Source organism: Plectropomus leopardus, chromosome 20 (assembly GCF_026936395.1).
Source record: "Plectropomus leopardus strain MGB_pleo_1.0 chromosome 20, ASM2693639v1, whole genome shotgun sequence".
In the NCBI taxonomy this organism is placed as follows: Eukaryota; Metazoa; Chordata; class Actinopteri; order Perciformes; family Serranidae; genus Plectropomus; species Plectropomus leopardus.
In genome coordinates this window covers 20,868,523-20,891,646 of record NC_142195.1, presented here as the reverse complement: position 1 = coordinate 20,891,646, position 23,124 = coordinate 20,868,523, and the positions used below count along the sequence as shown (strand labels likewise).

The following is a 23,124-nucleotide window of genomic DNA, read 5'->3' as shown; positions in this document are numbered from 1 at the left end:
TATGTTCCTTAATGAACAAAGACAGAATGAAGACAGGATATATAGGGGAAGAAGGCGAGACAAAGTTGAGACAGCATCAACATCCAACTCTAATAATGAATAGAATTGTTTCAAAATAAATATGCAAACCAGAACGTGGTCCATGTCTGGGTGTATTCCTAAACTGACACCATCAGACCACGAGATCAGACACTTTTGCAAAGATGCATCCTTAATCATTCAACCTGTGTTTTTATCAGATAATGATGTGGAATAAGCTACACTAAAACAACAACAAAAAAAATGTTGGCTTTGGCTCGACTAGATTGACTGAAATGTTCAGTATAATCTGTTGATTAAAAGGACTAAAATGCCAACAGGTTTCATGGACTGAAAAAATGATGAGGTTGGAACTAGTTGGAACACAGCTCCACATTGTTAATGATTCACAATATACAATATGTTAAGTGCTCTAATGGTTGAGGCCTTGGTCAAATTGATAATTTAATCATTGATAAGCAGCCAATGGATGCAGCTAATAAACATTTAAATTTAAAATTGCTTTTAAATGCTGTTTTTTTTCATTTTGCAAAGAAATTTATACTTTACAATCTAAAGGACCCACCTGCACCTTTACTCATTCACAGTATCAACACAACACCAAAGAGTTGTGGAAAGTTGTGTCTTATCAAATGCAGATCGCAGCTTTGCGCCCTGAAAGAGCCTTTGGGCAGGGTCCTGAACTCTGGATAAGAACTTCCGCTACGCATATAAAAATATTAATATGCTTTATTTTGGTGCTTTTGCAGCGCTTAGATGGGAACACTAACATAAAGCAAAACAAAAAGACTGTTGATGGAGGTATTGCACGCATTTTCATTTAAAAATACTGCTGTTGTTTTCTGAATCAAAGTAACACATTAGAGAGAGATTGTATTGGGCTGTGGCTACTCGGAAAGAGGGATTTAGGAGTGTGCGTGTATGTGCGCGCGTGTGTGTGTGTGTGTGTGTGTGTGTGTGTGTGTGTGTGTGTGTGTGTGTGTGTGTGTGTGTGTGTGTGTGTGTATTCCCAGGGCCTGGACAGGCTATCAAGCATCTATCCATCCTTTGTAACGATCAATATTTATAAACCCCCGAGGACCTGTGGTATGAAGCATATAAACAAGCAATAGAGTAGAGTAGGACAGACCACCAAGCAAACACACACTCACATACACACACACACACACACACACACACAAATAAAAGCAGCGACATATTAAAGTGCATATGCAATCAAGCACAAATATAAAAAAGACAGCAAAAGAGAAGGACAAAAGAAGACAGGGAAACCATTAAATCTCAGCAGATTGTCAATATTTGTCAAAAAATTTCATAATCACATAAAGAATATTGTAATTAGTTTCTCAGAATAGCTCCCAGAGTGATTTGCTTAAAGGCAATTTACTGTGTGTGAAATCAGGTGAAACAATGACTATTGATTATTTATGCAGTTCTGCATTTTATTACTGGCCCAATGATGCGTTAGTGGTTGTCAAATATAAAATAAACAATTTCAAAAGCTGTTTGCAAATGATTACCTATGTTTCTTTTATGTTACTGTATTATCTTTTTACAATTCCTGTTTGCTTAATAACAATTTAACAACTGAATACCCAACTGGCAAAAGGGCTGCCAATGGTGAGGTACACATTTTTCCCTTTTACTTCAGAAAGTGTCAAAATTGAAACAAAATCATGTTGGGATTGGTAAAAGATCATTATAAGAAAACTAAAGTCATTTGTGACCTGTCAACTTAGAACATTCTTGTTCGCTTTTCAATGTCAACTTTCAGTTATGGCCATGCATATTGGGGATCTACTGTTTTTTCCAACTAACGTTAGATGAAACCTGATGGCCTGATGATTGGCTGCCAGCCTACTGCTAGCCAGCCACATTGAAAGAGACTGCAGGTAGCTAGCTAACATAACCATGGATGTACTTTGCTGTGCCTCCGCCTCACTTCCTGCCAATCACAGACGACAAAGCTGGAAAGTTTGTTGATCCAGCTTAGAGTCAAGAGATAAGGTTTTGGCCACAGAGTTAAAAAAAAAAAAAAAAAAAAACTACAATGTCAATAGATTTGTGGCCTATAAATAACATCTTGGCCAAAAGAGGCTGTTAACAAAGATTTAAATTTTTTGTCTTCATACTGTACATGTACAGGCTGGCGAAAGCAACTGAGTCTATTCCTGCACACAGAAATTGATTATAATACATTTTAAATATAGTATCATCTCTTGATCATACATGTCATTACAAATAAAAAAAAAGGTAGCATTATACAGTTTCCTGTGGTGCATCTGTGTGTAAATGTGTGAAAGACATCAACTGCCTCCAGGTAAACACACAGCATCAACGCAGCTGACACCAACTATCCAATGCAGTTACTACAATGTCTCAGACATCTCAGTGAGTGCTAGTTGTCTGCAGCCTTAACCAAACATTTAAATGTGCTAACACAAATACTCACCCAAGCTCAGACATCCCCTATTTATGGAATGTCTCTTGCAAATGCACAACCATCCCATGCACATGCACAAATGGTTTGTGAACACACAAACTCACACATGCGTACAGTACACCTTTTAATGTGTGTGTTGTGTCATCAGAGCAGGTGGAAACACAGTGTGTAATTAACATGTCATAATCAATGTGGGGGAGTTTGACACCTTGTAATCACTGTGTGGAGATTAGCACCCGTAGCCCCAGGACAGACACCAGCGCACACACAGACACACACATTAGGAGAAAGGTGTTTTAAAACATGCCCGCACATGCACAAACAGCCAAACAAACACGCACATGCATACACACGCAGAGGCACAAACATGAAAAAACATGTAGGCGATGCATGTGCACCTGGCTGCTCAGCTGCTCCGGCTTGCATACACACCAGAAACACACACATAGCACACACAGAGGGCCTGTTTAATATCATTTACATAATGAGAGAGCAGCCACAGTAATAGCTTTTCCTTTCTCTTATTATCATAATTTCACCCTGGGCGCCAAATGACAGAAAAAGAGCGACAGAAAAAGAGAGAGAGAGAAAAACACAGCAGCGGTGTCTCGTCCTTGTTACCCTGAAACAACTCTTCCTCAAAGTCAAGGCCAACTACCCCTCAGCCGGTCTTTCTCTACCCCCTCTGTTTTTCTTTATGTCCCTCTTGCTGCTGAGGGTCCAGTCAGTCACTTGCACACTAACCTGTAAGTTTGTGCATTGCCACAAAATCTTTAGACATATTTAATAAAAATAAATATCTTATTCTTATGGGTTTTCCCAGAAAACAAAAGATGCTTGATGATATATTGCAATTGTTAAGCTGTGTCGTTTACAAAGAATGGAATAAAATACAATAAAAATATAATTATTTTGTTAGTTTTTGACTTGTGTGAAGGCGATATGCAACATTTGCTTATAAATTCTGTTGCGAAGGTCGGCAAAAAGTTAAAATATCTTAAAATGGAACGGTAGTGCTGTCTACTGTTAAGGATGTGGGTGTTCTCTGCCAGTTGCACCTTATTTCCTGTCCACTAAAATACCCGGACTGCCTTCAACTGTGTCCCTGCTTCTATGTGAATGCAGCATCATGGTATTGTACTATCTAACATTAATTGAATGTATTTCAGTAGGGAAACAACAAAATTAGATCATGCACAAAATAAATAAAATCTCTAAATAAAATCTTTCCTTCAATCTTTTCAATTTGAAAAAGTTGACAAAAAGTTTGCACCTCTCTTATTACATTGCTATACTTATCAGTGGATAACTAATACCATTTGATTTTGAATAAAGGATCTAAAATAAAAAGAGGAAGTGGACCAGACTCAAATGTAATTGGTCGCTGCAGCTTCTTCACTGTGTACTGCACAGGCAAATTCCTTCCTGCCCATTTGATTTCAGACGCTCTCTATCTTGTGTCTGGTGTAACTGAACACCACAAAACCACACATACCGCAATCTCAAAACGCAGGTACATTTTTAAAATCAATGTGTGAATGTCTGTGAACTCCTTTAAAGCCCCAGGAGGAGAGTGGGGTCATATTCTACTGAAATCTAAAGAGTAAAAGACATATCGGACTCCCGTGTCTGTGTGTGTCTGCAGAATGTCATTGATTTCTGACAAAAATAAGATAAAAAAGACCATGTTTCATCCGTAAAAGAGGGCTCAAGTGTTGGACAGTGAAAAGAAAAAGAAAAAGCAGGGGAAAAGAAGAGGGGGTGGGAAGAAGAGGAGGGGGGAGAAGGATGCATTGATATCTTCTATTAGCTCCTCTTCTCTCTTGTTGTCATGCACTGTAAAATTGGACAAGTTGAGTTTACTTAAAAACATCTAGGAAAACAGCGCTGAAAATGTTTAATCAGTCTTTTTAAGTTTTAGCAACTTCAGTAAACCAAGTTCACTGTGCTATATATATCTGTATTCTGCTAGTTGCAAACACATCATCCATATTTGTATATTTTTAAACATGTTAACAAAACGTTGTCATTGGCAAAGTCCTCTTTGTCGAGATTAAGTTAAGTCAGACTAACTTGGTTTGCTAAAGCTGCTGATCCAAAGAACAGGGTTCACTTTTATTTTTAAGTTACTTCACAAAACATAAATGAAAATTAACAGTCATATTTACTTTGCTTTTTCAAGGCAATCGGTTTCCAAGATTATTTCAAGTAATATCAACTTCCCTAGCTTCTCCCTTTCTTCCTCATGCATGTCTTCCCCCCTTTTCTTCCCTTCCTTTTCTCCCTTTATCAATATTGTCTCTTCCTCTCTCTTCATCTTGCTTGGTTGTCTCTTTCCTCACTTCCTCTACTTACCCCCTTTGTCTTTCCTTTCCATCTCTTTATTCCTCTTCTCTTTGTGTCATTTTTGTCTTGTTATACCACTGTTCAATATTTTAAGTGTTTTCTTCCTTTTTTCTATTTTCCTTTTCTTGCTTTAGCTCCATTCTTTCCCCGCTTCTTAGTTTTCTCCCTTTCCTTTCAATTTTCTCCTCACTGTTCACAAGTCTTTCATTTCCTGTTCCATTCCTGCCCTCTCCTCAGTCCTGTTTCCTTCAAGTGTTCCAGTGTCTCCCATCCCATCTTCACGTTTTCTTGTCTCACACCCTCCCTTTGCTCCTTCTCTCCCGTTATTTGTCTCCTTTACCCATCTCTCTCTCTACTGCTTTCTTTTTTCTATATCTCCTCTCCCAGTTATCTACATCCATCCATCTCCTTATGTTTCTCATCCTTACAACTCCCATCTTAACTTCTTTTTCTTTTCACTCTTCCCTCTCCTCACCATCGTTCCTTCCTCACATCATTTCCCTCCTCCTCTTTCCCTCCTCCTCCTGCGTATCGACAGAGGAGGCATGCATTTTGCTAAAACATTGGTTGATGAATCATTGATGTTGCTGTTGAGGTTTCAGTGGCGCGGGGGCAGCCGGATGTAAATAAGTGAGGACTAGGTATGGGATATAGCTAGCCGATATTCATCCCTCCCTCTGAAACATTGATGAGATATGCTCGTGCCTGTGTGTGTGTGTGTGTGTGTGTGTGTGTGTGTGTGTGTGTGTGTACGTGTGCATGCACGTTGGCGCAACAGTGAAGGCTATTTAAGAAGGCCAGATATGACAGTTGTTTACAACTCGGGCCAGACACTGAAGAAGTCAGGGGGGAAGGGAGGGAGAAAGAGAAGGGAATGAAGGATGGATTAATGTAAGAAAACTGCAGGAAAGGTAAGGAGGGAGGGAAAGGAAACAAGGAAAGAGGAAAGGAAATGAGGTAAAAGGGGTAGAACGAGTTTTGTAGATAATGTTACATGTCTAGGGGACATATACGATGACATGAAGCAGACAGGCATGTTAGGATAACAGACAGAGGCGCACACACACACAAAAACACACAGGGATGTTAATAATTAACCATTTAACCAACCATAAAACCATGAAAATGTTGACTGATTAATACTGATAAGTTAAATTGTTAAAAATATGTATGTGTTAATATATAAATTTAACAATTTAACTTTATGAATTTATGAAATACAATAAAATAGTGCTATGGGGAGGGATGATAAGACAACAGAGTCTGCTGCGGCTCACGCTGTCGGGGCTATGCCACGATGTTGCTCCTGCGAGATAACTACAGCACCCCTCAAAAAGGACCCAGAGGCAGAAGTGGACACCTTTATGAGAGACAATATCCCCTCATTGAACATGAATAGTCTTCACTGGTGGAAAAGATCAGCAAACTTTCTTTGACACAGTCAGTCACTACAATGTCTGCCTGGTTAACATGACCTAACACAGCAACAGGGGCTAGCATCAGAAACTGTTAAACAGTCTCAAAAAACTCAAACACAGACACCAAAATGGCTTGACTCTGGTGTTAAATTGATTAGTTAAAACTAGTTGTGTGATTTACATTAACAGCTAGACTGGCGAGGAGCTCACAATCCCGCAGCAACAGTGCCTTAATAAACAGAGAGAGAGAGAGAGTAGAGCAAGGAGGCGCTGAGCAAAGCAATACATATTTGTAGCCCAACAATGAAGTAAGATTTTACTGCTTTTAAATAGTCAGGTAACCGTTAATGATCAGTTAAGGAGAGTTGGCTCTCGGTCACACAAAAGATTCAAAATGAAAATCACTAACACACACATAATCCCATACTGCAAGCAAACATACCTGTACTTTTCTTCAACCTGCTTCCTCTAGCAACATGCATATAAGCTAAGATTAATGTAACACACACCCATGTATGTTAGAAAACAAATGAACAATAACCAAAACAAAAAAAAAAACTTAGACCTTTTTTTGTGATATTAGCTGTTTGGTTGAGCTCTAATAGCTTTCCATGCTAACAGCTTTAAATCAGATGATGGAAGATTTAAGAACAGCAACAAAATCAGACCCACTCTAGCTTTTACTTGAACATTATTTGAACCACTTTGGCCACTCCATTAGTGTAAGTGTCAACACTCACTTTTCTCTCTGTTATACGACTCTGACACTATGCCCTGTAATGGATGATGCTTTTAAAAATGTCAAACAGTATACACACACTATCTATTAAACACTTTTATAACAATTAGTGATGTCAAACCAAGCATTTCACTTCTGGCAGATGCAGAATACCTGCAATTTGACTTGAAGTTTACAGTACTTGTCTTGATCCTTGAAAAGTGCCTTTACATCTAATCTTTCTGGACACTTGGTCCTCACAAGCAATGGAACTCCAACACTCTCTCAGACATACACACACACACTTGTCCCATCGCAGCCAATCACTGTTCCACACCTTCATTTAAAGCACTTTTCAGGCCTCTTAGTGCCTCCCTTCCTCCTTGCACTGAGCACCATTAATACAGTCATTTAGTCCACTAATACATCAGTGTGGTCAGTGCTGATACATTATGTATCAGCTGGGGTCGGAGCACAATGAACTGTGCTGGTCTCGACTCTAACCACACATTGTAAAGACATTATCAGTTTCCCACAGAAAACAACACCAGCGCAGTGGTAAGTGATTTAAGAAATTGTGTGCATTGATGAGCCAGCACTGTATATACTCTGTGTATACACACATTGATGTTAAGTGTAAATATGAAGAATTGAGCATTCACATTGATAAATAACAGCACACATCTACAGTGTATCCAAACATATAATATACAGTATACCTATATGCCAAAACAGTTTCACAAGCACAATAACTCTTGCAAAATGTCAGAATTCTGTTTTGTAAAGACTGAGCTCCCTGTGGCACAAAACCATTTCGACACAGATTCAATCTAAAGCACCACCGGTGTCAAGAGACACACTCATCAGTTTGGGACAGGGAAATTTAAAACACACCACTTCTTTTTCACAAAGCCTTTGATACAAATGGAAGCAGCTGAAACACCCTAAGTACCAGAGTCCTTTTAATGGCATGATTTGTCCTTATAGTTTCCAACAGCTTTCTACAAAAGACTGCATGCTTGCTATGACTGTTCAAAAATCATAGCGACGACAACCAGACCAACTAGGCTAGAACTTTATGTTAACATTTTGTGGATTGGTTTGCATGGAGAAAAAATATAACTAAATAAACATGTTTTTAAACATCCTGCTTTATATTGTCTGCAAATAGTCCAAACTGGAAAAAAAGAAGTAGTGCCCATGGTATGTACAACAGTCCAACAATGAAATGCTCTCCATTTTACAGATGACAGAATTTCTGTTTAGCAACTCTCCATCTGTCAATGATGACACAACATTATGATTCATCTAAAAAAGAAATCTTAATTTACTGCTCACTCTTGAATGGTTAAGAAAAATAAATGAATGAATAAACGAGGAAATGATTTTAGACACAGGGGAGCGGAAGCCTGTCCCAGCATGCACTGGGAAAAAGGGCAGGAGAGAGAAACATTAATTCAAGGCAAGTAAACTTTGCACAGAAAGGCCCTGTGCAGCAGAGTTAGACACTGGGACCGCACACAGTGCTTAACAATAAATCTCCATGCTGCCTATTAAAAGTAAAATGTAAATGATGGCCTAAGATCAAATCACAAACAAATGACTCCCTATTTCAGACAAGACGGAATGTTTTTCTTACTGTTAACAGTCCTATTACATGCAGCAATTGTGAAACCTGAGTTGTTAGACTTATAATCTTTGATTATTCAAAACACAAGAAGACTTACATCATTTTGAGTCTGTGCTTGTTTGTAAAATCAGAATAAATAATTAGCTCACAGTATTACACACACACACACACACACACACACACACACACACACACACACACACACAGAGCTATTAACCACACAATAAAACCCCATATCTTTTAACCACAGAAAACAACAGCGCCTTAAGGTTAAAAAACCAAACTCTCTGAAGCCCATTAGCTATTCACCGCAGAGCAGAGCACTTTAGACTGGTGTTTTACAGTTAACCACTGTTTCTAAAGCACATTACCTACTTACCGCAGTGTGTGTGTGTGTGTGTGTGTGTGTGTGTGTGTGTGTGTGTGTGTACAGTATTTGTCTGTGACTCAGTGTTTGACCATGTGTATGTGTATTTGAACATCTGCGTGAGTTACGGAGCATGTAAGTGTTATTGTGTGTTACTGTTTCCTGTCTGCATGTCTGTGTGTGTGTGTGTGTGTGTGTGTGTGTGTGTGTGTGTAATATGACACTTTAATGAAAGGAAGAAAAAGACTGGGGTGAAAGAGACAGAGGCACAAGAAGAGGGAGACGACAGAGGAGAACAATATTGAGCGACGTAAGAGGGAAAAACTGCAGAGTATGAAGACACACGGACAGACAACACACGGACATCAATACTGTCAAACCGCAAAGTCACATCAGACACACGAGACAATACCCAGACTGTGTTACAGTGAGTGACAGAAGGATCAAAAAACAGAGAAACACATAGTGAGTGAAACACACACAGAGATAAAGAAATACGGATGTTAGAAAGACAGAACAAATAGAAAAGCAAAATAGAGAAAGACAATAGACATAAGACAACAATAAAGTCCAAGAAAGATACACAGCAGAGATTTGAAGAGAGAGCAGAGTGTAGAAAAAAAGACCTGAAAAAAGAAATAACTGTGTTTTTTATTGTACTTTCAGGGTTTTTGACCATACTTTTCTCCTCTTCATTTAGAGGTATCTTAAATTTTGTTACAGGGTTTCATTAACCTCTTTACGATTTATTGTATTGGTTCCCTATTAAGTTTAATTTATTTTTCATTACAACTTTGAAAAAATGTCAAATGTACTGACAATACTTTGAAAATTAAGAGAAAAGAGAAAGCAATTTAAAGACAAATGAAAAGAGACGCAGGGAGGGAGACAAAGACAGAGACAGAGACAAAGAGTGAGAAAGAGAGCGAGAGTAGTGAAAGAGAGCGAGTTAACAGTGAATTTCAAAGAGAGAAACTGCGACGAGGCGGCAGCAGTACATCTTGATCAACAGATGACTGATCATATCAGCGCTGGCCATCTTTCACCAGCCGCCGTTTGACGACACAACATGACCCCCTGTTCACACACACACAAACACACACAGGCGCACTCCCACACGCACGCACACATCCATTTCCCCCGACGTACCCCGAGGCGGGAGCATCAATAACGTATGGCCTGGCCAGGGGCCTCCATTCACACATACACACACAAACACACACACAAAAACACATTCATTCATTCACACAAATGCACACAAGCATGTGCACAAATACACCCCCATACGTGACGCTCTTTCACATATTCATGCATTCAGTCAAACGCGCACACACATCCACAAAAGGTGGTCAGGAGAGGGGAGATAAACACACACACACACACAAGCACACACACAAAAGCACACACACACAAGCACACACACACACACACACACACACACACACACACACACCAACCCCACAATATGGCTCTCTGCCCTCAGGCCCGAGGTCTAACCCCTACCCCTGGACCCGTGTCTTCCTGCTGCTCTGCTGCAGCGCTTCTGTGTTTAATAGAATGAGGAAAAATGAAGAAATAAGAGATGAATTAATGGGAAATATTGTATATTTATATAGGTTTATATGTGTCTGTAAAGGGCCTGGTGAAAATGAGGGATGATGAGAGGGGAATAGTTAATACAAATGGAGGGAGAAACAAGAAACAGAAATAGGGAGAGTAATAAAGAGGGAAAAGAGAAAAAGGAAGACTGAAAGTGTGTATACTCATGCAAATTTTTGCAAAATGTATTCATGTAGAAAAAAATCAGGCAGTGGCAAATACATTTCCTGAAGTAAGACAACAATATAGACAAAAAATCTATTAACAAGTGCATTATTAGATTTTGTATGAATACTTTCATGTCTGTAAGTCATTATGGTTAATTAGTGTTATATGCTATTCTTTCCTCAATGACCATGACAGTGTATATTTTCACCCATAACATGCCATGCTGCTTTACCTTAGGGACAGTGGCAAGTGTGTAACTTTAGCAGCAACGGTTGCATTGTGGTTTTTAGTTTTGTGCCACTGCTAGAGCCACCTGTGCATTTACTCTCTGGCATACACATGAAACCTTCCTACACCTGCATGACTGAATGCATTATTTGTTTTGCCTGTATTTGGTCTGTGCTGCTTTTTTTATATTCTGGAAAAAACATGGCACCTGTTCTAAAAAATAATAATTTGTCCAATAAAAGTATCCATAGCAATCAGTAGAGTTTGTGAAAACTGAGGTTGTGAGATGTGAATGTTTTTCTGCCACCAAGCTTTTTCATTGCTACAGTGGACTGTGACTTACCATCTTTTTACAGTAATAACAAAACAGTGACAGTGCTTAACAATATCATGTATTTTTTCCATAAATTCCATCTCACAATGATTAAAAACTACCAAGCTTGAGAGTAATTTTAGAAGTAGCTGTAGAATTTAAATTCATAACTTACAATGAGTATGTAAAATAGGAGAGACAAACTACTAAAGGGGACAAGGGGAGGTAAGAGCTGAAAGGAGATTAAAAAAAAAACAAGAGGAGTTATAAAGCTTGAAATGAAAAGGGGATAAGAGTGGAGGTCAGGAGGTGGGAGGACAGTGGCTCTGTAGCTCCAGCCTTGTGTCTGGAGTGTAATGGGAATGTACTTCAACACCTGAGTCCACCACAAGCACAAGCAAGCACACATGGTTCATATCGCAGTCTTTCACTGTTCATCCACTCTCTTTCATCTTTTAGTTATAATATAGTCTTTCTGTCTCTTTTGTTTGGTTCTCCTTTTTACATATTTCTTTGACATTATTAAACAATGACAGCTGGTGTCTAGTTACTTGAGGCCATTGGTGACGTGCACTTGTCAAACACAAGAGCAGCACGAGATCAAATCTTCACAACACACATCCAAATCAGCAAACATGTGTCTCCTTACCTTTGTGTATGTCTCTTTGCTCAGTGTTTTCCACATCTGCATCACTTTACTAACGCTGCTGCAAGCAAAGGTGATCTGGAATAAGGAAGAGAATCAAAGGTAAGAAGTTAAACTCTGACTTTGCAAGTAGACAGTGTCATAAGCACAGTTACAGTAAATGAATAAGTCAATAGGAAATTTAGCTAAAACAAAATCATTTTGAAGGCGGAAATGTCTTTAATTTAGGGAGTTCATAACATGACTGTTAAGGACACGCTAAAATAACAAATTTTTGCAGGGAAAGTGCTCTAAAATGCAAAAATATCACCCTTGGACACTTTTTTTGCAAGATTGAGTTTACCCAAATAGCTTTCTATAGATCAAGCTGGTTGTTTTAGACCTCTAAAACCACAAAAAAAACACTTTCAATAAAGTTGCTGTATTTCCTGGTACATAACAATTATTTAATGTCTGCATGTGATGAAAACTACTGATGTTACTTTTAGACTGATGGTAACTTAGCGGATATCACTGTATTTGTAATTGTTGTTATTATGACAACAATTTAACTTGTGTGGTAACACAGCCAAGAGTTGAATCTGCACCCTGTCCTGAAAGCTTACAAATCTAATGTTGCAACATTCCATTTTCAGAAATACCAGGCATTATCAAGAAACACAAGCTGCTCACTTATCACACTGGTGGCCATGATCTGCATGATTAAAAATCAATCTGTTTCCAGACTGGACTTTTTCACAGCAGACATTTTCAAACACAGGTTAAACAAATTTCATTAATGATGACACATTTCCATAAAGTCCCCCAGTAAGTCATGACAGTGTAGCCTGACATTACCGGACCAAATGCAAATTACCTCTCAGTTCATTTTCGATTTCCAAGGGGTATTATCAATGACTTATCAACATGTAGCACTGAGTGACCAGTGATCAGTGACCATATCAGGGCAGGTGGGAAGAAAATAACCTTTGAGCGACAGACAAATGTAAACAGACTACAGTTAGCAGACACAGTAAGCTTTCTGTGAAGTTAATTGTTGGTCTTTTACCAAAAACACACCAACCAGTTCATTCAATGCTGAAGCAATAACCTCTTCAACATAAAGTTCCATGATAGCTGCAGCCATTTTAGTTGTTTTCGAAAATGCTTGGACAGCACTCCTCTTTTCAGTTTTCATTTTAAACACACTCCATACCAGACAAGCTGTGATCAGCTCAAAACTTCTCAGGCCTCTGGAAGTCCATACAAAGTAGAGGGAGGCCAGACACATCTGCCAGAGCAAATAAAACATGGGCTCACAGATTTGTCTGGTCTCCACACAACTGAAAGTGAGCCAGCACGCACAACACCAGGACCCTGAAACTAGCTCACCTAAATCAAATGCAGTCGTGTTCCCAATCCTGCTATACAAAGACCTTTCTCACAGCAGATATACTGACTTGTCATAGCAAGAAAAGAGGAAAAGGTGTTACTAAAAACAACAACAGTGACTCCTTTTTAGTGCCCCAATAAGCCGTGACGGTGCGAAGGTGAACCAGCATGCACAACACCAAGATCTTGTAACTAAATAACACTGAGACATTATTAGTTTTATTATTTATGCCCGTTCTTTAGCCTACTGTGACATGTCAAAATATCTGTGAAAAAGGTCCACCAGAACAGTACTGAACATCACCTGATACTCCACTAGAGGACAAAGTGTGCCTCTATTAAAAGGTCTAAAATAAAAAGACAGAAATGACAGAAAATGAAAATGTGACTATACTAAATGGATATTTAATCACCAAAACTTCAATTATAATGCATGAGGAACATAAATTAGCAAAAGGGAAAGCCATTATCATTGAAGGTAGTGTTTAACAGCCTAGTGTATTTACATCCAGTTTGTGTCAAAGTTCATCCAGAACCTCTAAACACAAAATGCGTGTAACTATTTGTGAATGGCATTTTCCAGTTTTATCACTGATACAGAATCAAATGAAACTTATCCACAGTGGGAGAGGTCCAGTCTCCTCTGGTAAGCATGGCCCACCCGTGACTATTTAATCATAGATACAAATTTGCTTCACATAAAGCAGTCTCTGCTTCTTAATTGGACTCTTTACTTATTCCTGTTAATGTTAAATACTGGCAGAGAGGGTTTAAAGACTCATTAACACACAGTGTTACTCACACTCGCACACACCTTAAGGTTGTATGGCTGGGTAAACTATGCACACACGGACACGGATGCACACGCAAAAAAACGAAGTTGTAGGTGAGCTGCTACCATGCAGCACAAACACACACACACACACACACACACACACACACACACACACACACACACACACACACACACACACACAAACAGAGGATAATTATTACCTTCATATGCAAACGCCTGCAGTGCCCGCCTGGCAGCCTGACGTTTTTTAAAGTGTGTACTTTTCTTATTTAATTAATTAAAACAATTGTCAATGAACTTTAAATTAGTCCAGCATAAAATAATCATTTCCGCTGTGTGTATGTGTGTGTGTGTGTGTGTGTGTGTGTGTGTGTGTGTGTGTGTGTGTGTGGTGGGTGTGTGCATGTGAGTGTGTGTTAATAATTAGCAGGCAGTAAAGCGGCTGTGTTAATTGCATTTAGGATCCTGCCTGGGGAGAGAGGGAGGAGAGGAAGAGAGCGAGAGAAAGAGAGAGATAGATGGAGAACAGGAGAGAGAGAGAACGAAAGAGAGAGAGAGGGAGAGAGAGAGAGAGCGAGAGAGAGAGAGAGAGAGAGAGAGAGAGCAACAATCTCTCATCTCTTGTTCCTGAAATAGAGAATTCCCATGTATTCTCAGATATAAAATGGAGCGTGGAGCCCCCAGGAACAGGAAAACACACACATGCCCTCTCTTTCTCTCTCTCAAACATACACACTCTTTCTTTCACCAGCACACACAGACACACACACACACACACACACATACACACCCCCTGGGAGGATGGAGCTAACCTTAATTAGCCTAACACTGTGGTAAAATTGATTGAAATGCAGAACATCAATTATTAAGCCTAACTGTTTTCATAACCCCACACACACCCCGCCATGTAGCACATGTAGGGGGAAGGAGGGGAGGAATAATAGGGGGGTGGAGGTGTGTGTGATGATAAGAAAGGAAAGGTGTGAATATACGTGTGTGCTACAGAACCTCATTGCCAGGGAGAGTAACAAGACAAGACGTGAAAACATGCTGTAGATTTTACACAGTGAAAGACAGCATAATGCACATATGGAAAAGAACAGAAAAATGTCACACACTCTTTTTAATGGCTTAAGCTTACAACGTCACCCACCCGTTTTTAACTTGGGCAGAGGGATGTGTGTGTGGTTGAAAAGGAAACTACCTTAGAGTGTGGTGACTGCAGTCGAGACACTTTGACAAAGATCATGACAAAAGTCGAGCAAGAAGTTTTGATGGTTCTGCGATGGCTGCAATGCATCAGCAGTTTCATTTACCTCCACAATCTTGATCTGACTTATGATAACATGTAACATGAATATCCTCAACTCATATATAATGTAGATACATAGGCTTCTTATTCTTTTTTAAAACCCAGATCTTTTCACTAGCTGATTTTTAAATAAAACCTCAAGGAATGTTTAATAAATGATATTGTAATCAGTCTAAAAGGGACAGTTCATCCCAAAATTACATATTTCTTTCTCTTACCTGTAGCGCTGTTTATCAATCTAGATTGTTTTGTGGTAAGTGTGCCAAGTTCTGGAGATCTCTCTCACAAGGCTTTTGGCCTTGAGCAAAACACTGCAACCAACCAGTAATGCACAACACAGCGTGACCGTTAAGTGTATTACCACACTTAATTAGATAGTGCTATACACCTTTTTCACAGCAGACATTTAATAGCAGAAAAAGCACAGGTGTAATTAATAACATTAACTATGGGTCCATTCCATTTAGATGTCCCAGTTCCATGGCCCTGCTGATCTCCTTACTGGGTCATTAGCATGGTTTACTGGGTATCTTAAATAAAGAAGATTGTGCATCTACTGCTAGCTCACTGAGCATGACTGAATAAGCCAATATTACAGCTCATCTGAGGAGGACTCTATGAATGCTCACACCTCTAGCTGTCACGAGCATGAGCCTCACTTCCATGACTAGATGAACGTTTCCTCTCACGTGGTGATGGTTGCTGACTGTAGCTTGGTACAAGCAGCTCCTAAATTACACTGCTGAGAACAAGGTCTGTGGATTATCTTGAGTAACCAGGTCATGATTTCCAGAAAGAGACATTGCTGATGACTTTTTCAAATGATTCAGTTCTTTTGGAGCTTGGCACCACAAGCAAAGAGCCATCTAGTTCCATTATATTGGAGAGAGGACCAATATCACTAAACACCTTTTTCACAGCAGATGTTTTGACGTTTCATCGCATAAAAAGCAGTTTTAATTAACATTGCTGATGGCTGCATTCCATTTTGGTGTCCCAGTGCTTGTACAGTCAATAGCATGGTTTAGAGGGATACTCAAATAAAGAAGATACATGATTTCTTTTCAGTTATGTTAGTGCGGTGCTTTCCCCGCTACCAAATTAAAATGAACATGTATGGCTAGTTTGGAAGAACAACTTGACAAAAGAAAGTTTTTTTTATAATTCAAGCTTACCCTGATATTTCCCATCTACATAGTGAGCTAACCTAAAGTACTTACCTCCTACTTATCTCCCTAAAAAACCCTGGTAATATCCAGTGACCTTCTGAACCCAACCTGAGTGCAGGTCAGGAGTGGGTCACGGTGATGTCATTTAAACCACAAACTGACTTCCTGCTGGTTTATCATAATGGCCTGTGGTTGGCTGATACTGTAGAACTCACAGGTGACCAATAAGAATAAAAAATGTGTTTGAACTCCACCCCCAAATTGATTCGTGGCAAATTGATCTCAAACTAAATGAGTTTTAGGACCAACAATGTCATGTAATTGGCCATTAGCGTTAAAGGTTAGAGTATAGTTTGACTTTTTTTGACTCATCCATTTGGGATTGTACACCAGCTGAATGGTACTGAAGTGGACTAGTTGTGGTTTACTTAATGACTTTAACTGTGATACCTCAAGGCCTCAGCCATGGATTATGGCCCTTAAACATTTTACGATGAGTCTTAGCAGCATGATGCAAGTAGGGGGCAAACGGCTTGTTTTTAGTATGACAGATGTACAGTTTTCAGGTTTTCCACTGCATTTCAGAATCAAGCCCAAGAGTCAATGATCTTTCCCAATCCAAAGAGCAGCAAGCAATCAGCACAATCAGTTAAGTGTGGTGTTGTTACCCACCAAGCACAATGTTCTGTCTATCAAATGTGCTGTTACGAAGGTAAAGACAGACCATGGAATTATACAAGTTTTTCTCCTTGACTAATTTTTGACATTTTTCTGGCTTTCTCTGACAGTTAAAAAATAATGTTGTTAGGATCTGACTTGAGTCGCAATGAAATGACATAAGTGACATTAAACAAATATTCCAAATTAATATAATTGGCGTTCAATAACTTTCTCTGACCTCAGCCCCATCTAATGCTTTAGACCAACCAGAACACCTCTGTGCCTCTGCAGCATGTCTGCAGCTCCTCTGAATCAAAGAATAGCATGAAAGCCAAGAGCACTCACTCCTCAGCAATATCTAGAGACCAAAATTTCCACAAACATACACTGCACAGATAAAAAAATGACTGTTCTACTTGAAACAATCTCAGTTGACTGATTAATCGAGCTCCCTACTTTCAGGGGGCAGCACTACCTAGTGCATGCCCATACAGTCCAGAGAAGAAGTCAAATAAGCTACAATGAGTGAAATCTCTTGTGTGGGTGCACCATGGCTGTGCAGGGCCTTTAATTAAGAGTATTATTGAAATCTTCTCTCTACTGCAGCTCCACGAGTGAAGCCTGTAAAATGGATGTTTTATTCACATAAAATCTTTATATATGCGGCTCTAAAGCAACAACAGTAATAAAACTGGTATTGTGCAGCTTCCCTGAAAAACCTTAAACCAGAGAAGAGTTCCAGAGTGCGCCCCCTCTCTTCAGATGACGACAGCATGCCCTGTCTCCCTGACTCTCTGACTCCCTGACCTCCAGTCTATCTTTGTCCCAGCGCTGCATCGCCACGACCCACTGAGTCAGTGGAAAACTCATTTAGGCCTAATTACATGGGCTAGGCTTCTGACTCTCTTACTTTCTTTCACTGAAGAGGCACTTTCTTTCTTTCACCCCCTCTCTTTTCTCCTTCACTCTCTCGCTGTCCTTTTCTCTTTGCTCTCTCGTTTCTTCTCTCCTTGTGCTCCAGTTACCAGATCAAGGTAGCCCCGCACTAGCAGCCAGCCAGAGCACACACACAGGACATCCAACACTCTAGTGTGGCCAAGAGGCCACAGGTACACAGGTACAAAAGCTTTTAGATGGTGCATTGTTATTTCCTCAGGGTCAGCCATAGGTTAGGGCCCAGTCTTAATTAGTTGACATAACTTATACATGATTACCCTTCTTCAGGTCCTATGGCCCCAAACACACATGAACACACACAAAGTGCTTTTCTACAACTTAAAGCCAAGAAGTAAAGAAGAGTGCACACACACACACACACACACACACACACACACACACACACACACACACACACACACACACACAGGCATCATGTCTAAGGTTTAGAATCTAGGGGTCAGGTAGGTGAAATGTAAGGAACCCTGGGAGGAACCTTACCCCAGGACGTCAGACAGCACAAAAACAACGTCAGAAACAAAAGTCATATTAATGATAGATGACAGTCTGGGGTCAGCACTCAGGTCGTATGTCAGGGCCCACATTGCTATGTCACTAGGAATCGAAGATGGCAGACAGGGAGAGTTAAATGTGTTTATGAAAACCTCCCCTGTGTGAGACAGGCAGGAGTTTTACCTTAGATATATAGACAAAAGACAGATAGAGGGGTGGATAACAGTATATATTAACACCAACACATTAAAGATCAAGCAAAGAATTTAAATCTATGTCTTTACTAACGCCCGGGCAACACTGCATGCATGAGAAGCATGTGTGTATCGTACAGCGCTTCTCAGCGGTGATGCAGCTGCTCCTCAGCTGCATTACATCTAGAGAAACTGAGTCTTGAAAATTTTTTCCATGTGACGCACAAGGTTGTCATCAAAAATAGACAGTGAAAATGTTGTTTTGATAACTCTATAATTTTACTACAGTTTCAAAGTCTTTATCTGTCACAGGTATGAGGAAATACAAATACATCTGTTTTACATTGTCTGTTTCAAAATAAAAGCCCTGTTGCAACATTTCTGCCATCGGTTGGTGACACAAGGCATTTTATTGCAAAATATTTGCAGGACCATTTTGTTGACAATGCAGTAGCTTGCAAGTAAATTACTGAAGTATGTGCTTTTATCTGTGAAAATACAGCAGTTCTAACAGCAGACAGCTTTACAGCAGCACTACATCAAACGCGGTCGATGTGAACACCATAAGCAAGCAAGCTGCAGAAGTTCAGTGAGATTGCAGTCACACACTGCTCATGCATGCGCTGTTGCCCGGGCATAAACTGTGTTTTAGGTCCCAAAACAAAAACCTTTCAAGGACACTCTATCAAGGGTAAAAATTGTAAGAAACTGTTTTTAGTGTTGCCATGTAGAGAGGGAATATGAAAGTTTTTAGTTTACAATGGAAGAGTGTGTGCTGTTATCGCCTCTGTGAATGAGGCAGCATTTCATACAATGGTAGACAAGACCTACACAGTGCTGGCTCTAACCTTTAATATTTTAATATTTTAATATTATTGCAACGTTGAAGTTTCTGCATGCTGCACAGCTGCATGCTGTATATTGAAATAACATATATTAATAATAACATATATTGCGATATAGTGCAATTAATTTTTTTTCAACTGCAAAGTAAGGAGAAAGATTTCTGTTCATCCTCAATCATTTTTGTTGCAACAACATGTACCTAGTGGACTAAAAAAAGCAATTAATTTAAATATTCTTATATTCTTTATTATTCTCTGAAAAGAATTATACTTGGTGTCTGTATATTGATAAAATTTTGCCATGCAAAATATCGTGATACTATGCTGTATCATTCTTTTCCCTCACCCCTATGACTTTTTACATGTTTACACATAAATGTATAGTTATACTTTAACTGTCTCGAGGAAGAGGCGTCAGAATGCGCAGCGGAGTTCACTGTTCCAGGTAGCTTTTTAGCTATTTTTTTTTTCCCCAGGCTGCCAATATCTTCTTTTCTCAGTTTCTTTGCATGGCTTTAGGATTACAGTTATATTGCCGCCTGTAGGTTTGGCATGCTCTTGAGACAGAGATTTTTTTTTACAAAAGTGTGTGTAAGCAGGATTTTTTTGAGAACAAAGGAGAGAGAACCCTGTTTATAGAAATACCCACATCTGTGTGGAGTAGGCCTGAAATGTGTGATTTGAGCTGAGTAGTACAACTTAGAAAAAGTGAACAAAATGCTGGCCAAAACCTGAAAATAGCTCTAACATATACTAAGAGTGTGCAAAATTATGTTTCAGTCTATAATAAACTAGCCTATACTATTAAGAACAGCAATCCGAGCTTCATTTCTGTAACACAGAGACCAATGAAAGCCCATAATTACACTCTGATAATCTACTCTTAATGCGCTATGATATTGGCAGAAATATTCTCTTCTTTGCCTACCAGCAAGGAAATCCAAACCTGGCAACCTCTCATTCATATGAAATCCATAATACACTACAGACTAACAGGCCAGTGTAAGCTCACTGTTGCAATATGTACAGCATGCTGCTGACTGTAATTTACCAACCTGAATTACTCCCATAGTTATTGGAAAGCATTTCGCATTTGCGGCCGCTGCACGAGACAGCATGGTTACAGCACGTCCGATCAATATCCAGCCCATAAAGCAGACGCCACAGTCACAGGAATTAACGTGCTCGTGTCTATAAACCATTCAAAAACATAAACTGAAATCCGTTGTGCAACCACGAGAGAGATAAAAATGACTGCCACCATTACCAGTCTATATTACACTTCCAGAAAGTTTAGGTACACTCAGGATATAGTATTAATTTGTTTGGGAAATGCTTACTGCTCTGTACTGTAATAGGGCTCAGGGGAAGGGATGAGATCCAAGGCCAAACCATAAGGAAGGAGCATCAACAACAACAGCTTAATGATGCTCTGGTAATGGAGCACAAGCGGGTCACTTAAAAAGAGTACTCACTCTGGCTCACTTTGCATACACATGGCAATGTGTGCACTAACACAGATGCAAATGGAACCCAGTAGGTGCCAAATATTTGTACGTGGACACCCAAACAAAACGTATATGCCTCACATATGTAAACGCAGGAGCAAAACTGCGGATGAAAATAAGTACCTAATTTTTTTGACCATTTACATCACAATGAAGTCAACTAATGTGCTTTTTTTTATGAACAGCAGCCGTACACACACACACACATACAGACACAGTCTCTTTACTATCAGACTGCCCGCTCTCAGTCCACCAAACCTTTTAACTGCAATGGTTTTTAATGTGTTTTAATGTCTCTGAGATGTTTAACTGTAAGGCCATCATTTTGCTAAGTAGCCTGCTGCACTGCACACAGAGGCGAGGGATTTGAGGTTTCACTTTCTGACAATAAACAAATCTAAATAATTCAGAGGGAAAAATTAACGTTTTGTTTATTTGTTATTTATCAATTACTGTTTCAGGGTTGTGATCCCATGTCTGGCTGTGTATGTGTGTGTATGGAAGGAAAACTCACAATTGTGTCTTAGAGTTGAAATTACAACAAGATCAGATATATCAGAACCCCATCTGAGAAGCAATCTCTGCTTTGAGTTTTCAAAACCTTTTTTTCCCCAGGTTGTGACCAACAAAATACTTTTTAAATGCAAGTTATGATGTCCAAAATGTGTCAAGGACAATCTTGATCTTGATGCAAAATCAAATGTACTGCATTCAACAAAAACATGGATGATTACAGTGACAAACAATAGAGACAGGTTCAACTTGATGAATACACAGCTTCTCACTCATTGGTCTTTCATTAATGTGCTTCTAACTCCCTCTACTGGCTGTTAAAGTGTATTACAATACCACCAATCTACACTCAAATGTGCTACATCTGCCACTTGTGGTTATCCTATTGTTACATGGATGTATAGTGGTCTATAATCTAGCATTCAGTTGTATTCTTGGTTTTGCTTTTTGGTGTGAAACAAACTTGTGCAACTCACAATGCAATTGCATGCAATTTAATAGAGCGAGGCACATTTTAATGAAGGTTGAAAGAGGTTTTTTTGCATCTCTATACCAGACATACAGAGAAGAAATATAAAAATGCATCTTTCAACAAAGACTTTTTCAGCGGTGCAATCACAATTAATGAAGACATAAAGATACTAACCCAAGTATGTACAAACATGCTACATCAGACACTAATACATGAGGCACAAACTGAGCTACTAAGGTACAGTAGATTATTTTTTTAAAAGCATGCATTGCATATTAACTTATTAAGATGTATTTTTTAGTAATGTTGTGGCAAAAAATAATGCATGTATAATTATCTGTAGTGTTCGTGTGAGTTGGCAGTAAGCTACTTCAACAATATGTTGTTCTTCACCATTAGCACAGCTACTTACTATATATCAGAATGAAAGGAAACCCTCTCTAATATGTGTGGGGGGTTAAAGTCATTCCTTAAGCAGTTTTTGTATTGCGTGTTTTCAAAGAGTTATAAGCAGGTGTTAAAGTGAGAAAAGTCTAGTTAACACTGGGTTGTTTTGAGCTTACCTCCAGCTGTTAGCAGGACACACAGCGGCCAGACCAAACGTGTGTTTCCTCAAGTTTCACTAATGTTATTAAACTCAGTCCGAAAACAAAAACAAAACAAAACAAAAAGAAATCTGTTTCAACAGGCAGTTCTTTACAAACGACGGAATCAGTCATGGTTCTAGCAAGGGGTCCGAGCTAGCTTACTCCAAGCGTCACTTCAAAAATCCCGCAAATACTGTCTTCCTAACACACCTGTTTCCTGCTGACCTAATCATAAGCCCCGCCCCTCTAGCGGGGCGCCATTGGTTGACCTGTGACACAACTGAGGACATTTCCTGCATATCTATATATCTATATATCTATCTATACATACAT

General features: G+C 39.3%; 1 protein-coding gene across 2 annotated transcripts in view; it reads right to left on the bottom strand.

Moving 5' to 3' along the window:
• Nucleotides 1-22,957, bottom strand: part of skor2 (SKI family transcriptional corepressor 2) — a 129,718-nt gene extending 106,761 nt beyond the window's left edge. For both annotated transcript variants that reach the window (XM_088071342.1, XM_088071343.1), the window contains exons 1-2: nucleotides 22,768-22,957; nucleotides 11,919-11,993 (exon numbers count right to left, since the gene is read on the bottom strand). The gene's annotated coding sequence lies outside the window, so the exon portion shown is untranslated. The remainder of the gene's footprint in view (nucleotides 1-11,918; nucleotides 11,994-22,767) is intronic.
• Nucleotides 22,958-23,124: the final 167 nt, after the last annotated feature.